Source organism: Protopterus annectens, chromosome 12.part0 (assembly GCF_019279795.1).
Source record: "Protopterus annectens isolate FY-2018-M chromosome 12.part0, PAN1.0, whole genome shotgun sequence".
NCBI lineage: Eukaryota > Metazoa > Chordata > Ceratodontiformes > Protopteridae > Protopterus > Protopterus annectens.
This window is the reverse complement of record NC_056746.1, coordinates 1,302,864,230-1,302,877,551: the sequence shown is the minus strand read 5'-3', so window position 1 is coordinate 1,302,877,551 and position 13,322 is coordinate 1,302,864,230. Positions and strand designations below refer to the sequence as shown.

The 13,322-nt window shown below is 33.8% G+C and overlaps 1 protein-coding gene across 3 annotated transcripts in view; it reads right to left on the bottom strand.

The window, feature by feature from the left end:
• Window positions 1-13,322, bottom strand: part of SS18L1 (SS18L1 subunit of BAF chromatin remodeling complex) — a 464,937-nt gene that overhangs the window by 71,532 nt on the left and 380,083 nt on the right. The gene's annotated exons all lie outside the window — the stretch shown is intronic.

Sequence of the window (13,322 nt, the reverse complement as noted above, 5' to 3'; positions counted from 1 at the left end):
TCCTCAGTTATTTTTTTGTAGCAAACACAACACAAAAAGGCAATAGTAGCAAAATAAGTACAGTTGTTTGATAACTCAGTGCAACACTAAATGCATGAATAATAGGATCGCTGCTGCGGGAGTCACAAACTTGTGTTGGAACTGTAAGCTGACCGCAAATGTCAGTACAAAGGGAGGAAATTTATTAGACATGCTGGTCACAAATGTGGAATGTGTAGTTTCTAATATTAGGGTGTCTGAGCCAATAGGAAAATCAGATAATAAAACTGTAACATTTCAGATTGTGAGTTTTAAACTGATTCAATTTTCTCATAAGAAATTCAACTACAGTAAAAAAAATTAAGCTCAAATATGGTCTGAATTTCTGCAAATTGGATCTCAATGAGCTGTTGTGAGGATTCAGATTATGGCTATAAAATGTGGAAAAATGCTACACGTCAAGCTAGAATAAACAGAAGAAAACAAAAATCAAGATCCAATAAAAGTAGATTTCCAAAATGGTAGAGCCTTAAATTGATAAAACTGTATAAGAAAAAAACGGTATATGTTTATACAAAAGAGAGCTCATAAGGAAAAATAAGGCAAACTTAAAATAAAGGCTTACACTTTAGAATTAAAAAGGAAATGTATCTTTGAAAGGAGACTATCAAGGGTTGAAAATAATATATATATATATATATATATATATATATATATATATATATATATATATATATATATATATAGTAACTATGCAAACTCTTATAAAAGAAACATTAAATATAACCCTTAAACTGAAAACATTCATTGACTGATCTTATGATGATTATCAATGCTTTTAATGAACATTTTTGTAGAATAGCTGAGGAATATAATGCCTGGGAATAATATTATTTTATTTCCTGTTCCCTAATGAGATCCCTAACGTATTATTACACAATGCATGAAATTAATTTGCACTAAATAAAATAAAACTGAAATTCATGTATGAGTCCAGGCTTCTTACCAGCTATTATGCTACCAAATCTTATGTTACAGTTAGGTTATCCTTTATGTCATCTGCTTAGTAACTTATTTAGTACTGACCGAATACCAGCAGTATGCAAACTGCCCAGTATTACTCCCATCTTTAAAAAAGGGAAAGGCAGATCATTTGAGTAAAGATAGGCCTGTCAGTCTTACATCAGTATTAATCAAATGTTTAAAAAGATGCTTGCTTGATTTGATGAAGCCTGAAAAATGGCAATTGATGAAACGTTTATGTTCTAACACAAATTCATTAAAAGATGTTCTACATTAACAAATATGATTGCTTTCTACGACCAGGTTATTAGCATGTAGATCTAGGATTAAAGCATGGCACTGTCTTTTTGGATTTTGCCAAAGCCTACGATTGATTGCATCACATCTTATACTTACAGCACTGATTAAGAATGAGTGTAACTCCTCTTTAGTTAGATGGATATGGAAATGGTTAACAGCGAGCAAAGAATCTGTAATCGTCTAGGCCTTTACATCTGATACTACAAACATACCGTGGGGAATTCCATAGAGATCATTATTTGGGCTGATGTTACTTAATCTAGTTTTCACAAATATTCTAATGCACAATTCTGATAAATAAATATGCAGATAACTGTAATGTGAGTTTTACAATAGTTAGCAGAAAGAAAGCAATGTGTACCTCACTAAAATGTATTACTGGGCATCAAATATAGGAATAAAATTTAGCCCTGATAGGTGTAAGACTGTATTCTTCAGAAAATCAAATATTTAAGAACCAATTAAGTTATAGAATTAATTACATGGAAAGACAGAAAAAATATAAGAATCTTGTGATTCTAACAAGTAAACTATCATTTCCAAGGCATGTAGATACTTATAGCAAACCAAGAAATGTGACAAACTTATCACTGGGGAGATTGATTAACTTTCATAATGTGTGTGTGTGTGTGTGTGTGTGTGTGTGTGTGTGTGTGTGTGTATATATATATATATATATATATATATATATATATATATCTAGGGGTCTAGGACACATGCTCGACTAGCATATGTCCGAATCACAAAACATCAAGCACACATACACAAAAGCACTTAACATCGAAAAGCGCTTCCGTGTATGTGTAGTTCAAAAAAAAAAAATCTATGTTTCTGCCCCCCACACCCCCTACTTTATTATTCTCACTCCGAGATCGCACTACAGTGGGGAAAAGGGAATTTTCCCTTACCGCACTGCAGTCCGATCTACGAAACAGGCGCACATACACGGAAGTGCTTGTCAATGTTAAGCGCTTTCGTGTATGTGTGTTCGATGTTTTGTGATTCAGACATATGCTAGTCGAGCATGTGTCAGGATCCCATATATATATGTATATATATATATATATATATATATATGTATATATATATATATATATATATATATATATATATATATATATATATAATATATCAATGATCTGTACTTATACTTATCATCTTAGACTCCTTGAGTCTGTAACAACTTTATCTTATGAAGACAGATATAAGTGGCTTGATTTATACTCTTTATATCATCATATATTTTGGGATACAGCAATATTAGCTTAAAAAGCTTACTAAAATGAGGATTTGATGGAAATTCTAAATCTTAAACTGAATCATGGTGCAAGACCCATATGCATTAAAATATGACTTATTGTGTTGGAAAATATAAGATAAAATTATACAAAAGCTTATAACCCCAGAATGTTTGAAGTTTGTGTTACTCAATTACCTTGGGTCTGGTACACAGTAGTGAAACCTATGCAACCTATGTCAGTCCTTGGAGATTCTTCAGCAGACTGCAATCTTAAGCCATGATCATTTGATGGCAACCCAGCTACAAAGCATGCGCACTTGTCTTATTTCTTAGTGCCCTAGAGAAACATACTTGGTATCCTACAGACTCTGTTTGGCATACAAGGCATCCTCCAACCCAATACTGATGGATTTACTGTACAGCAGAAAGTTAAATGGAATCATAAATACTTGAGATCAAAACCTCTTCTGCAGCATCAACAGAACATTTTGGAGGAACATGTATATCTTGCAGAGGATACCACTGCTCTGGAACACACTCCATATCCACATAAAATAAAGTTCATCCCTATCCATATTCAATCACCGCTTGGATCTAAGGATGGGAAACAGAACATTTACCCCAGGACTGCTCCCTGTACTACTAATGGACAGAGGCAGCTTCTAAAAGCATTACCCATACATGGGTCCCCTCAAAATAATTATGGTATGATCTCAGTTACTCTCATAAGGAGTAAAATATTATTATCAACCACAAGATGAATAAGGCCAATCTCTAACTAAAAGGGCAGCTAGCCTAATACTTACCTAAGAACCTATAAACCTATGAAAAGGCAGGCAATCAGAGCACAAAAGACACTTTTCTTTGACAGGTTAAAGAAGCCATAGAAATACAAATTAGCGTAAAAAACTAAGCACACAACACACAATGTTTCATGTATAAAGGTATGCAAATAGTATAAAACATGATGTGCAACTACTTTTAATATTTAATGACAATCAAACTGCATCTAATGTATGTTACGATCTAACTCTAGCAGTCAGATATACACAAGTAGACTGGGAAATAGGTCCAGAAAGAGATACAATGGTTACCAAGCCAGAATGCATATAGTACTAGTGGCAGGACGGCGGTAGCCTATCTGGCACGTGTTAGATGGACAGCTCCTGTCATGGTAAGCTATCACACAGCTTAGTCTATATATTATAAGAAATGCTGTTGCAAGATTCATAAATATGTGCCGGAAAATTATTAAACAATGCAACTTATAGACTCCAAGGGTGGTCTACAACATCCTTTGCAGAACTGATAACTGAAAGGAATCAGGGAGAAAACTAAATCAAATTCACATTTTAATAGACAAAATTAAGTGCTTATATGGACTTCATCAGAATAACTTAAATTACAAACAAGTGCACTTTTATAACAAAAGAAACCCATCCCATTTGCAAATCTCATGTTGTAATTGGAAAACACAGTCCTAATGATCCTAAAACTAAAAAATTAAGTTAAAATATCTAGTTATATTAGATTTAACCAGTAACTAGTATGAAAAACGTAGTCAAAATATATAATAAAAAAATGTGTTGTAATAAAAATATTGGGTAAAAATATGCTCTTTTATAAATAGAAACAAACAATTAAAAACACACATTTGATACCCAACTAATAATGTAATATATTACAAAAACAAAGATGCTTTTAAACGGTAAATACTGCTTACAGACACATCGTTTAAACCCAGTCACTGGTGGAATTAGTTTTAAGTTGCCACCTAAGCTACTTTTGCTCTAACAAATCCCCAAAAGGACCACCCTTCACATCTAATGGTACAGAGTCTTTGACATAACATTTAAACTAAGCAAATTCATGCTTTTAATATGTTTATATAATGCATTACACTTAACATTTCTTTTAATGTCATAGATATGTAGGTAAATTCTCTTCCTTAAAGATATTTCAGTCTTGCCAGTGTAAAAACTGGGGCAGTTCTGGCATTGTGGCACATAAACTACACCTACACTCAAGCATAGAAACTTTTGGATCATTTTATCTCACCATATCCTTAAATGGTAAAACTACAGCCTTCCAAAATGTTACAACATTGTCTACAGCTCCCACATTTTTTCATACCAGCACTACCATGAGTGGTTCTATGCTTCTCTAACGTTGTCTTAAAACAAATGTCTTTTCTGTAGACAAAATTTGGCACTGAACCTAATGCTTGAAATTGTTTCTTGTTAACTGAAAAAATACTCCAGTTATTTATGACCACTGATTTAATCGCAGGAAAATCAACATTACGTATATGTAAGAATTAATGCCTTATTGTATCTAGTGATGGTATCTATTTGCCAAATGTTCATTGGACAAATGTTGTCATTACCAATCAGGGGGTAAAAAATCTTATTTTCCCATTTGTTTTTCACGTCCTCATAAATGGGGTTAATTAACTCTAAAGGATACCCCCGCACCTCCATTTTTTGAGTATGGCACACTCATTCACAGAGACACTCTCCATGAAATCATACATGACAATCTTACAAATTACCCTTTCACTAGTGCTTTTTTATGATGTATTGGATGCCAACTGCTAAAATGTAGTAAAGAATTTGAATATGTTGGCTTACTATAAATATTACACTTGAACAAATCTCTGTCTTTGTTTTTTGAGATAATTAAGTCGAAATAATCAATTTATTCAAAGGAGAAGTTCATAGTAAATTTTAAAACTTCAGTTGTGTTGTTCAAATACTCAAAAATTAACGTCATTTCTCTTGTGCTCCAGTCCAAAATATAATTATATTGTCTAGGTAGGGACCATACTTATTACAGCAGAAAAGTAGTCATGTTGATTGGAAGAATCATATATATGTTCCCAGGCACTTATGGCCATTCATATCTTGTCAGTATCTTCCCTCAGGCGACACCTCCTTTGTCCAAGAAGGCCATACCAGTCAATACTGGAGTATATTTAAAAGAGGATAGTAATTCACACTGCTCAACATGCAAGGGAATTTTATTCCAGAGGTTTCGGAGGCACTGGCTTATAGACCTGTCCCTCCACTATATTTTACATATCCGTTGGTGAATATTTAAGTCCCTGATTCCAGAATTGGTGGAGATATTAGACTTACAGAGATACAGGAGATAGAGGATAACTGGGGCTCACTCTTATAGTGCGATATGTGAGACCATGATGTCTCCTCAACAGCCTGTAAGACACTGAATAAATAGAAAGAGTTTCCCACCTCTCTTGGTAACTCACGGACTTTAGGCATGTGATCTTTAGTGTCTTTCTAATAGTTTCATATGTTTAGTGAGACATACCAAAGGGGGAATTGTAATTAATAAATGACTTGATCAATGATGAGCATAAGGGAGTGATTATCTCTTTAAACTTTGATGACATTTCTTTAGCAAGTCATTGTGCTAAATAAAAAGGATTTCCTGACAACCGCTGTTATATGATGGCCAAAAGGGAGGGAGCTGTCAACCCAGGTTCCTAGGTCCATGACTACATTTTTCTTCTGTAGTAGTATATTATCTAAGCTGTATGATGAAGGGAGTGGTTGTCTATCAAAACTGATTATACTATACGTTTTAACATTTAGTTTGAGCCTATTTTTAGTAGACTAACAGTTTTCTAGGGAGAGTTAATTTTGGAGGGTTTGTATGTCAGCGGATTACTTAACAAACCCCAGTTTTCAATTGTCTGCAAACATTGTTAGCCATATGTCCTTGCTCTCTGACTGAAGATTTGAGAATAAAAAAATAGAAAGAAGTAGTCTCAGCATTGAGCCCTGAGGAACACCACTGGTCACTTTCATACTTTCTGATAAGGCACTTGAAACTAACACTGTGTGAACTTTGTCTCTCAGCCATATTACTATATATGGATTTATTTTAAAGCACTAAGCCTTTGTATGATGTCATGCTGGGAGTGGTGTTGATGGCCTTTGTCAGGTCAAGATATACCATGTGACTGCATGGCCACCATCTACAGCCTCTGTAACCCTTTTTAAGAGGTTTACCATATTCAAAAGCTAGGAACTACCCTTCAGAAAGCCAAAATAATTCAGATATTTAGAGCCTTGAATAGGACTCTCAGGGGTGAAGTTGGCACTAAATTTATTTGCAAAGATATTGGCACTATCTCTTGGGTCCAAATATGTGGTGTCACTATGAATACATTCAGAGCAATGCATTGTGTATTACTTTTCTGAAATAGCTAAAGAAGGATTTACAATTATCTTTGGCCTTAGAGGCCAGCCTAAGTTCACAGGCTCCTTTAGTGGACCTAGTAGTGATCTTCAGTTTTTTTCTAATAAGGAGATCATTCAGAATTTACATGGTTATCAGGGGACAAAGGTGGTGTTCTCTAACAAGCTATTAGTTGCAAAGTAATCCTCTCAAGCATGGGCAATTTAAGAGTCACTAGGGATCTACCTGGAGGTGATATGTTATTTGATAAATATGATCACTCTACTACAGCTGCCATTGTGTCTGAAGGTGTGAAAAGTGCAAAGTCATAATATAGAGGGGAGCACTCACTTTACATTTAAGCAAAGTCTCAGTAAGTACGCAGACATGGATCTTTTCCAAATGCAGGACTGCCTAAAAATTATGTAATTTATTGTTTAGCCTTCTAGCATTAAGGAGAGCCACATTAATCAGATCCAGTTTTGAGATCGGTAAGTTAGTTACACTAAAAATCCATCAACTGGACTCTAACTAAAAAAATGGCAATAGAGGGATAACAGTGGCTTTAGCCAGTATACAGAAGCCTGGGAAGAGGAGTAGAAGGCCATCTTTATTTATTTTTATTTATTTATTTTACATTTGATAACCGGAAAAGTCTGACTGGACACAGGTCCCTTTTCAGTGGGGGCCCGGGAAGAAAAGCTCCACATACAGTAGAGTACAAGTGAGGATTTCACTTACATCAAAGAATACAATTCGGCAGGTAATATTCAGATATTAACATCTTGTTGTTATCAGGACAATATACAAGTACATTACAGACTCATTTAAGCATGCAGTAGACAGAGTTTAACATTTCTGGTAGTAAGGATTATATGCAGTACACTGTAAGATTAAAGTAGTACAATATTTGAAAAAAAAAGTACAAAAGGTTTTGTAGGAGTTCATTCTGAAAACCCATATGTTCAGGGTAGAACCGGTATATGAACCTATATCTGGGTAACTAGAGGAAGTAATAGATGATCATTAGCAGATGAATTCAGGCAACAGTGCAGTGGTTTGGTTTAACCTGGGGAGACACAGGAGCAAAGCCAGTTGTCTGAATAGTAGCTTTTGATGAGTTGTTTAAATTAAATCTTTAGCAAAGCAAGCTGGAATGTCGAGCATCTCATCCATGCTGATGCATACCGGACACCCCAGGAATGACACCAGCTGTTTAAACAATTATTGAATCCAATTATCTTGTCTCTTTTCTCAGGCATCATTCAAGGAGAAGGAAGGATACCACTCATGTATAGTGTCTTATAAACATTTGTAACATGAAGGATACCACTCATGTACATTGTCTTATATACACATTTGTAACATGAAGAATACCACTCATGTATAGCGTCTTATACACATTTGTAACATGAAGGATACCACTCATATATAGTGTCTTATACATATTTGTAACATGAAGGATACCACTCATGTATAGCGTCTTATACACATTTGTAACATGAAAGACACCACCCACGTATAGTATCTTATACACATTTGTAACATGAAAGATACCACTCATGTATAGTATTTTACACACATTTCTAACATGAAGGATACCACTCCTGTATAGCATCTTATACACATTTGTAAGATGAAGGATACCACTCACGTATAGTATCTTATACACATTTGTAACATGAATGATACCACTCATGTATAGTGTCTAATACACACTTGTCACAAAGGATACCACTCATGTATAATGTCTTATACACATTTGTAACATGACAGTGTCTTATACACATTTGTAACATGAATGATACCACTCATGTATAGTGTCTTATACACATTTGTAACATGACTTGTACCACTCATGTATAGTGTCTCATACACGTTTGTAACATGAAGGATACCTCTCATGTATACTGTCTTATACACATTTGTAGCATGAAGCATACTACACATGTATAGTGTCTTATACACATTTGTAATATGAAGGATACTACTCATGTATAGTGTCTTATACACATTTGTTAACTGTAGGGTACCACTCATGTATACCGTCTTAAACACATGTGTAACATAAAGGATACCACTCATGCATAGTGCCTTATGCACATTTGTAACATGAAGGATACCACTCATGTATAGTGTCTTATACACATTTGTAACATGAAGGATACCACTCATGTATAGCATCTTATACACATTTGTAACATGAAAAATACCACTCATATACAGTATCTTATACATATTTGTAATCTGAAGGTTACCCTCATGTATAGTGTCTTATACACATTTGTAACATGAAGTATACCACTCATGTATTGCGTCTTATACACATTTGTAAGATGAAGGATATCACTCATGTATAGTATCTTATAAATATTTGTAACATAAAAGATACCACTCATGTCTAGTACCTTATACACATTTGTAACATGAAGGATACCACTCATGTATAGTGTCTATACATACACTTGTCATGAAGGATACCACTCATGTATAGTGTCTTATACACATTTGTAACATGAAGGATACCACTCATATATAGTGTCTTATACATATTTCTAACATGAAGGATACCACTCATATATAGCGTCTTATACACATTTGTAACATGAAGGATACCACTCATGTATAGTGTCTTATCCACATTTGTAACATGAAGGATACCACTCATATATAGTGTCTTATACATATTTGTAACATGAAGGATACCACTCATGTATAGCGTCTTATACACATTTGTAACATGAAAGACACCACTCAGGTATAGTATCTTATACACATTTGTAAGATGAAGGATACCACTCATGTATAGTATCTCATGCACATTTGTAACATGAAGGATACCACTCATGTATAGCGTCTTATACACATTTGTAAGATGAAGGATACCACTCACGTATAGTATCTTATACACATTTGTAACATGAATTATACCACTCATGTATAGTGTCTAATACACACTTGTCACAAAGGATACCACTCATGTATAATGTCTTATACACATTTGTAACATGAATGATACCACTCATGTATAGTGTCTTATACACATTTGTAACATGACTGGTGCCACTCATGTATAGTGTCTCATACACGTTTGTAACATGAAGGATACCTCTCATGTATACTGTCTTATACACATTTGTAACATGAAGCATACTACACATGTATAGTGTCTTATACGCATTTGTAATATGAAGGATACTACTCATGTATAGTGTCTTATACACATTTGTTAACTGTAGGGTACCACTCATGTATATCATCTTAAACACATGTGTAACATAAAGGATACCACTCATGCATAGTGTCTTATGCACATTTGTAACATGAAGGATACCACTCATGTATAGTGTCTTATACACATTTGTAACATGAAGGATACCACTCATATTGAGTATCTTATATAAATTTGTAATATGAAGCATACCACTCATGCATAGTGTCTGATACACATTTGTAAGATGAAGGATACCACTCATGTATAGTGTCTTATACACATTTGTAACATGAAGGATACCACTCATGTATAGTGTCTTATACAGATTTTGAACATGAAGACTACCACTCATGTATAGTGTCTTATACACATTTGTTACATGAAGGATACCACTCATGTATACTGTCTTATACACATTTGCAACATGAAGGATACCACTTACATATAGTGTCTTATATACATTTGAAACATGAAGGATAACACTCACATATAGTGTCTTATACACATTTGTAACATGATGGATACCACTCATGTATAGTGTCTTATACACATTTGAAACATGACAGTGTCTTATACACATTTGTCAAATGAAGGATACCACTCATATATAGTGTCTTATACACATTTGTAAAATGATAGTGTCTTATGCACATTTGTAACATGCAGGATACCACTCATATATAGTATCTTATTCACATTTGTAACATAAGGGATACCACTAGTGTATAGTGTCTTATACACATTTGTAACACGAAAGATATTATTTATGTATAGTGTCTTCTACACATTTGTAACATGAATGATACCACTCATGTATAGTGTCTTATACATATTTGCAACATGATAGTGTCTTATACACATTTGTAACATTTGTATAGTGTCTTACACAGATTTTGAACATGAAGAATACCACTCATGCATAGTGTCTTATACACATTTGTAACATGAAGGATACCATTCATGTATAGTATCTTATACACGTTTGTAACACGAAGAATACCACTCATGTATAGTGTCTTATACACATTTGTAACATGAAAGATACCACTCATGTATAGTATTTTATACGCATTGGTAACATGAAGGACACCACTCATGTATAGCGTCTTATACAAATTTGTAAGATGAAAAATACCACTCATGTATAGTATCATATACACATTTGTAACATGAACAATACCACTCATGTATAGCGTCTTATAAACATTTATAACATGAAGGATACCACTCATATATATAGTCTCTTATACACATTTGTAACATGATAGTGTCTTTTACACATTTGTATCATGAAGGATACCACTCATGTATAGTGTGTTATACATATTTGTAACATGAAGGATACCACTCGAGTATAGTGTCTTTTACACATTTGTAACGTGAAAGATAACACTCAGGTATAGTGTCTTATACACATTTGTAACATGAAGGATACCACTCATGTATAGTGTCTCATACACTTTTGTAACATGAAGGATACCACTCATGCATAGTGTCTTATACACATTTGTAATATTTAGGATACCATTCATGTATAGTGTCTTATACACATTTGTAACATGAAGGATACCACTCATGTATAGTGGCTTATACTCATTTGTAACACGAACAATGCCACTCATGTATAGTGTCTTATACAGATTTGTAACATGAAGGGTGCCATTCAAGTATAGTGTCTTATACACATTTGTAACATGAAGGATACCACTCATGTATAGTGTCTTATACACATTTGTAACATAAAGGATACCACTACTATTGTACAGTGTTTTATACACATTTGTAACATGAAGGATCCCACTCGTGTATAGTGTCTTATGCGCATTTGTAACATGACGGATACCACTCATGTATAGTGTCTTATACACATTTGTAACATGAAGGATACCACTCATGTATATTCCTTATACACATTTGTAACATGACGGATATTACTCATGTATAGTATCTTATACATATTTGTAACATGAGGGATACCACTCATGTATACTGTCTTATACACATTTGTAACATGAAAGATACCACTCATGTATAGTGCAGTATACACATTTGTAACATGAAGGATACCACTCAAGTATAGCGTCACATACACATTTGTAACATGAAGGATACCACTCATGTACAGTGTCTTTTACACATCTGTAACATGAAGGATACCCCTCATGTATAGTGTCTTATACACATTTGAAACATGATAGTGTCTTAAACACATTTGTAACATAAAGGCTACCACTCATGTATATATCTTATACACATTTGTAATATGAAGGATACCACTCATGTATAGTGTCTTATACACATTTGTAACATGAGGGATACCACTCATGTATAGTGTCTTATACACATTTGTAACATGAAGGATACCACTCATGTATAGTGGCTTATACACACTTGTAACATGATATTGTCTAATACACATTTGTAACATGAAGGATACCACTCATGTATGGTGTCTTATACACATTTGTAACATGAAGGATACCACTAATGTATAGTGTCTTATACACATTTGTAACATGAAGAATACCACTCATGTATAGTGTCTTATACACATTTGTAACATGAAGAATACCCATCATGTATAGTGTCTTATACACATTTGTAACATTATAGTGTCTTATACACATTTGTAACATGAAGGGTACCACTCATGTATACTGTCTTATACACATTTGTAACATGACAGTGTCTTAAACACATTTGTAACATGAAGGATAGCACTCATGTATATTGTCTTATACAATGTCTGTAACATTATAGTGTCTTATACACATTTGTAACATGAAGGATACCACTCATGGATAGTGTCTTATACACATTTCTAACATGATACTGTCTTATCCATATTTGTAACATGAAGGATGCCACTCATGTATAGTTTCTTATATACATTTGTAACATGAAGGGTACCACGAATGCATAGTATCTTATACACATTTGTAATATGAAGGATACCACTCTAGTATAGTGTCTTATACACTTTTGTAACATGAAGGATACCACTCATGTATAGTGTCTTATACACATTTGTAACATGAAGGATACCACTCATGTATAGTGTCTTATGCAATCTGTAAAATGAAGGATACCACTCACGTTTAGTGATTTATACACATTTGTAACATAATAGTGCCATATACATATTTGTAATATGAAGGATACCAGTCATACATAGTATCTTATACACATTTGTAACATGAAGGATACCACTCATGTATAGTGTCTTATACACATTTGTAACATGATAGTGTCTTATACATATTTGTAACATGAAGGATACCACTCATGTATAAGGGCTTACATACATTTTTAACATGAAATATTCCCCTCATGTATAGTGTTTTATGCACATTTGTAACATGA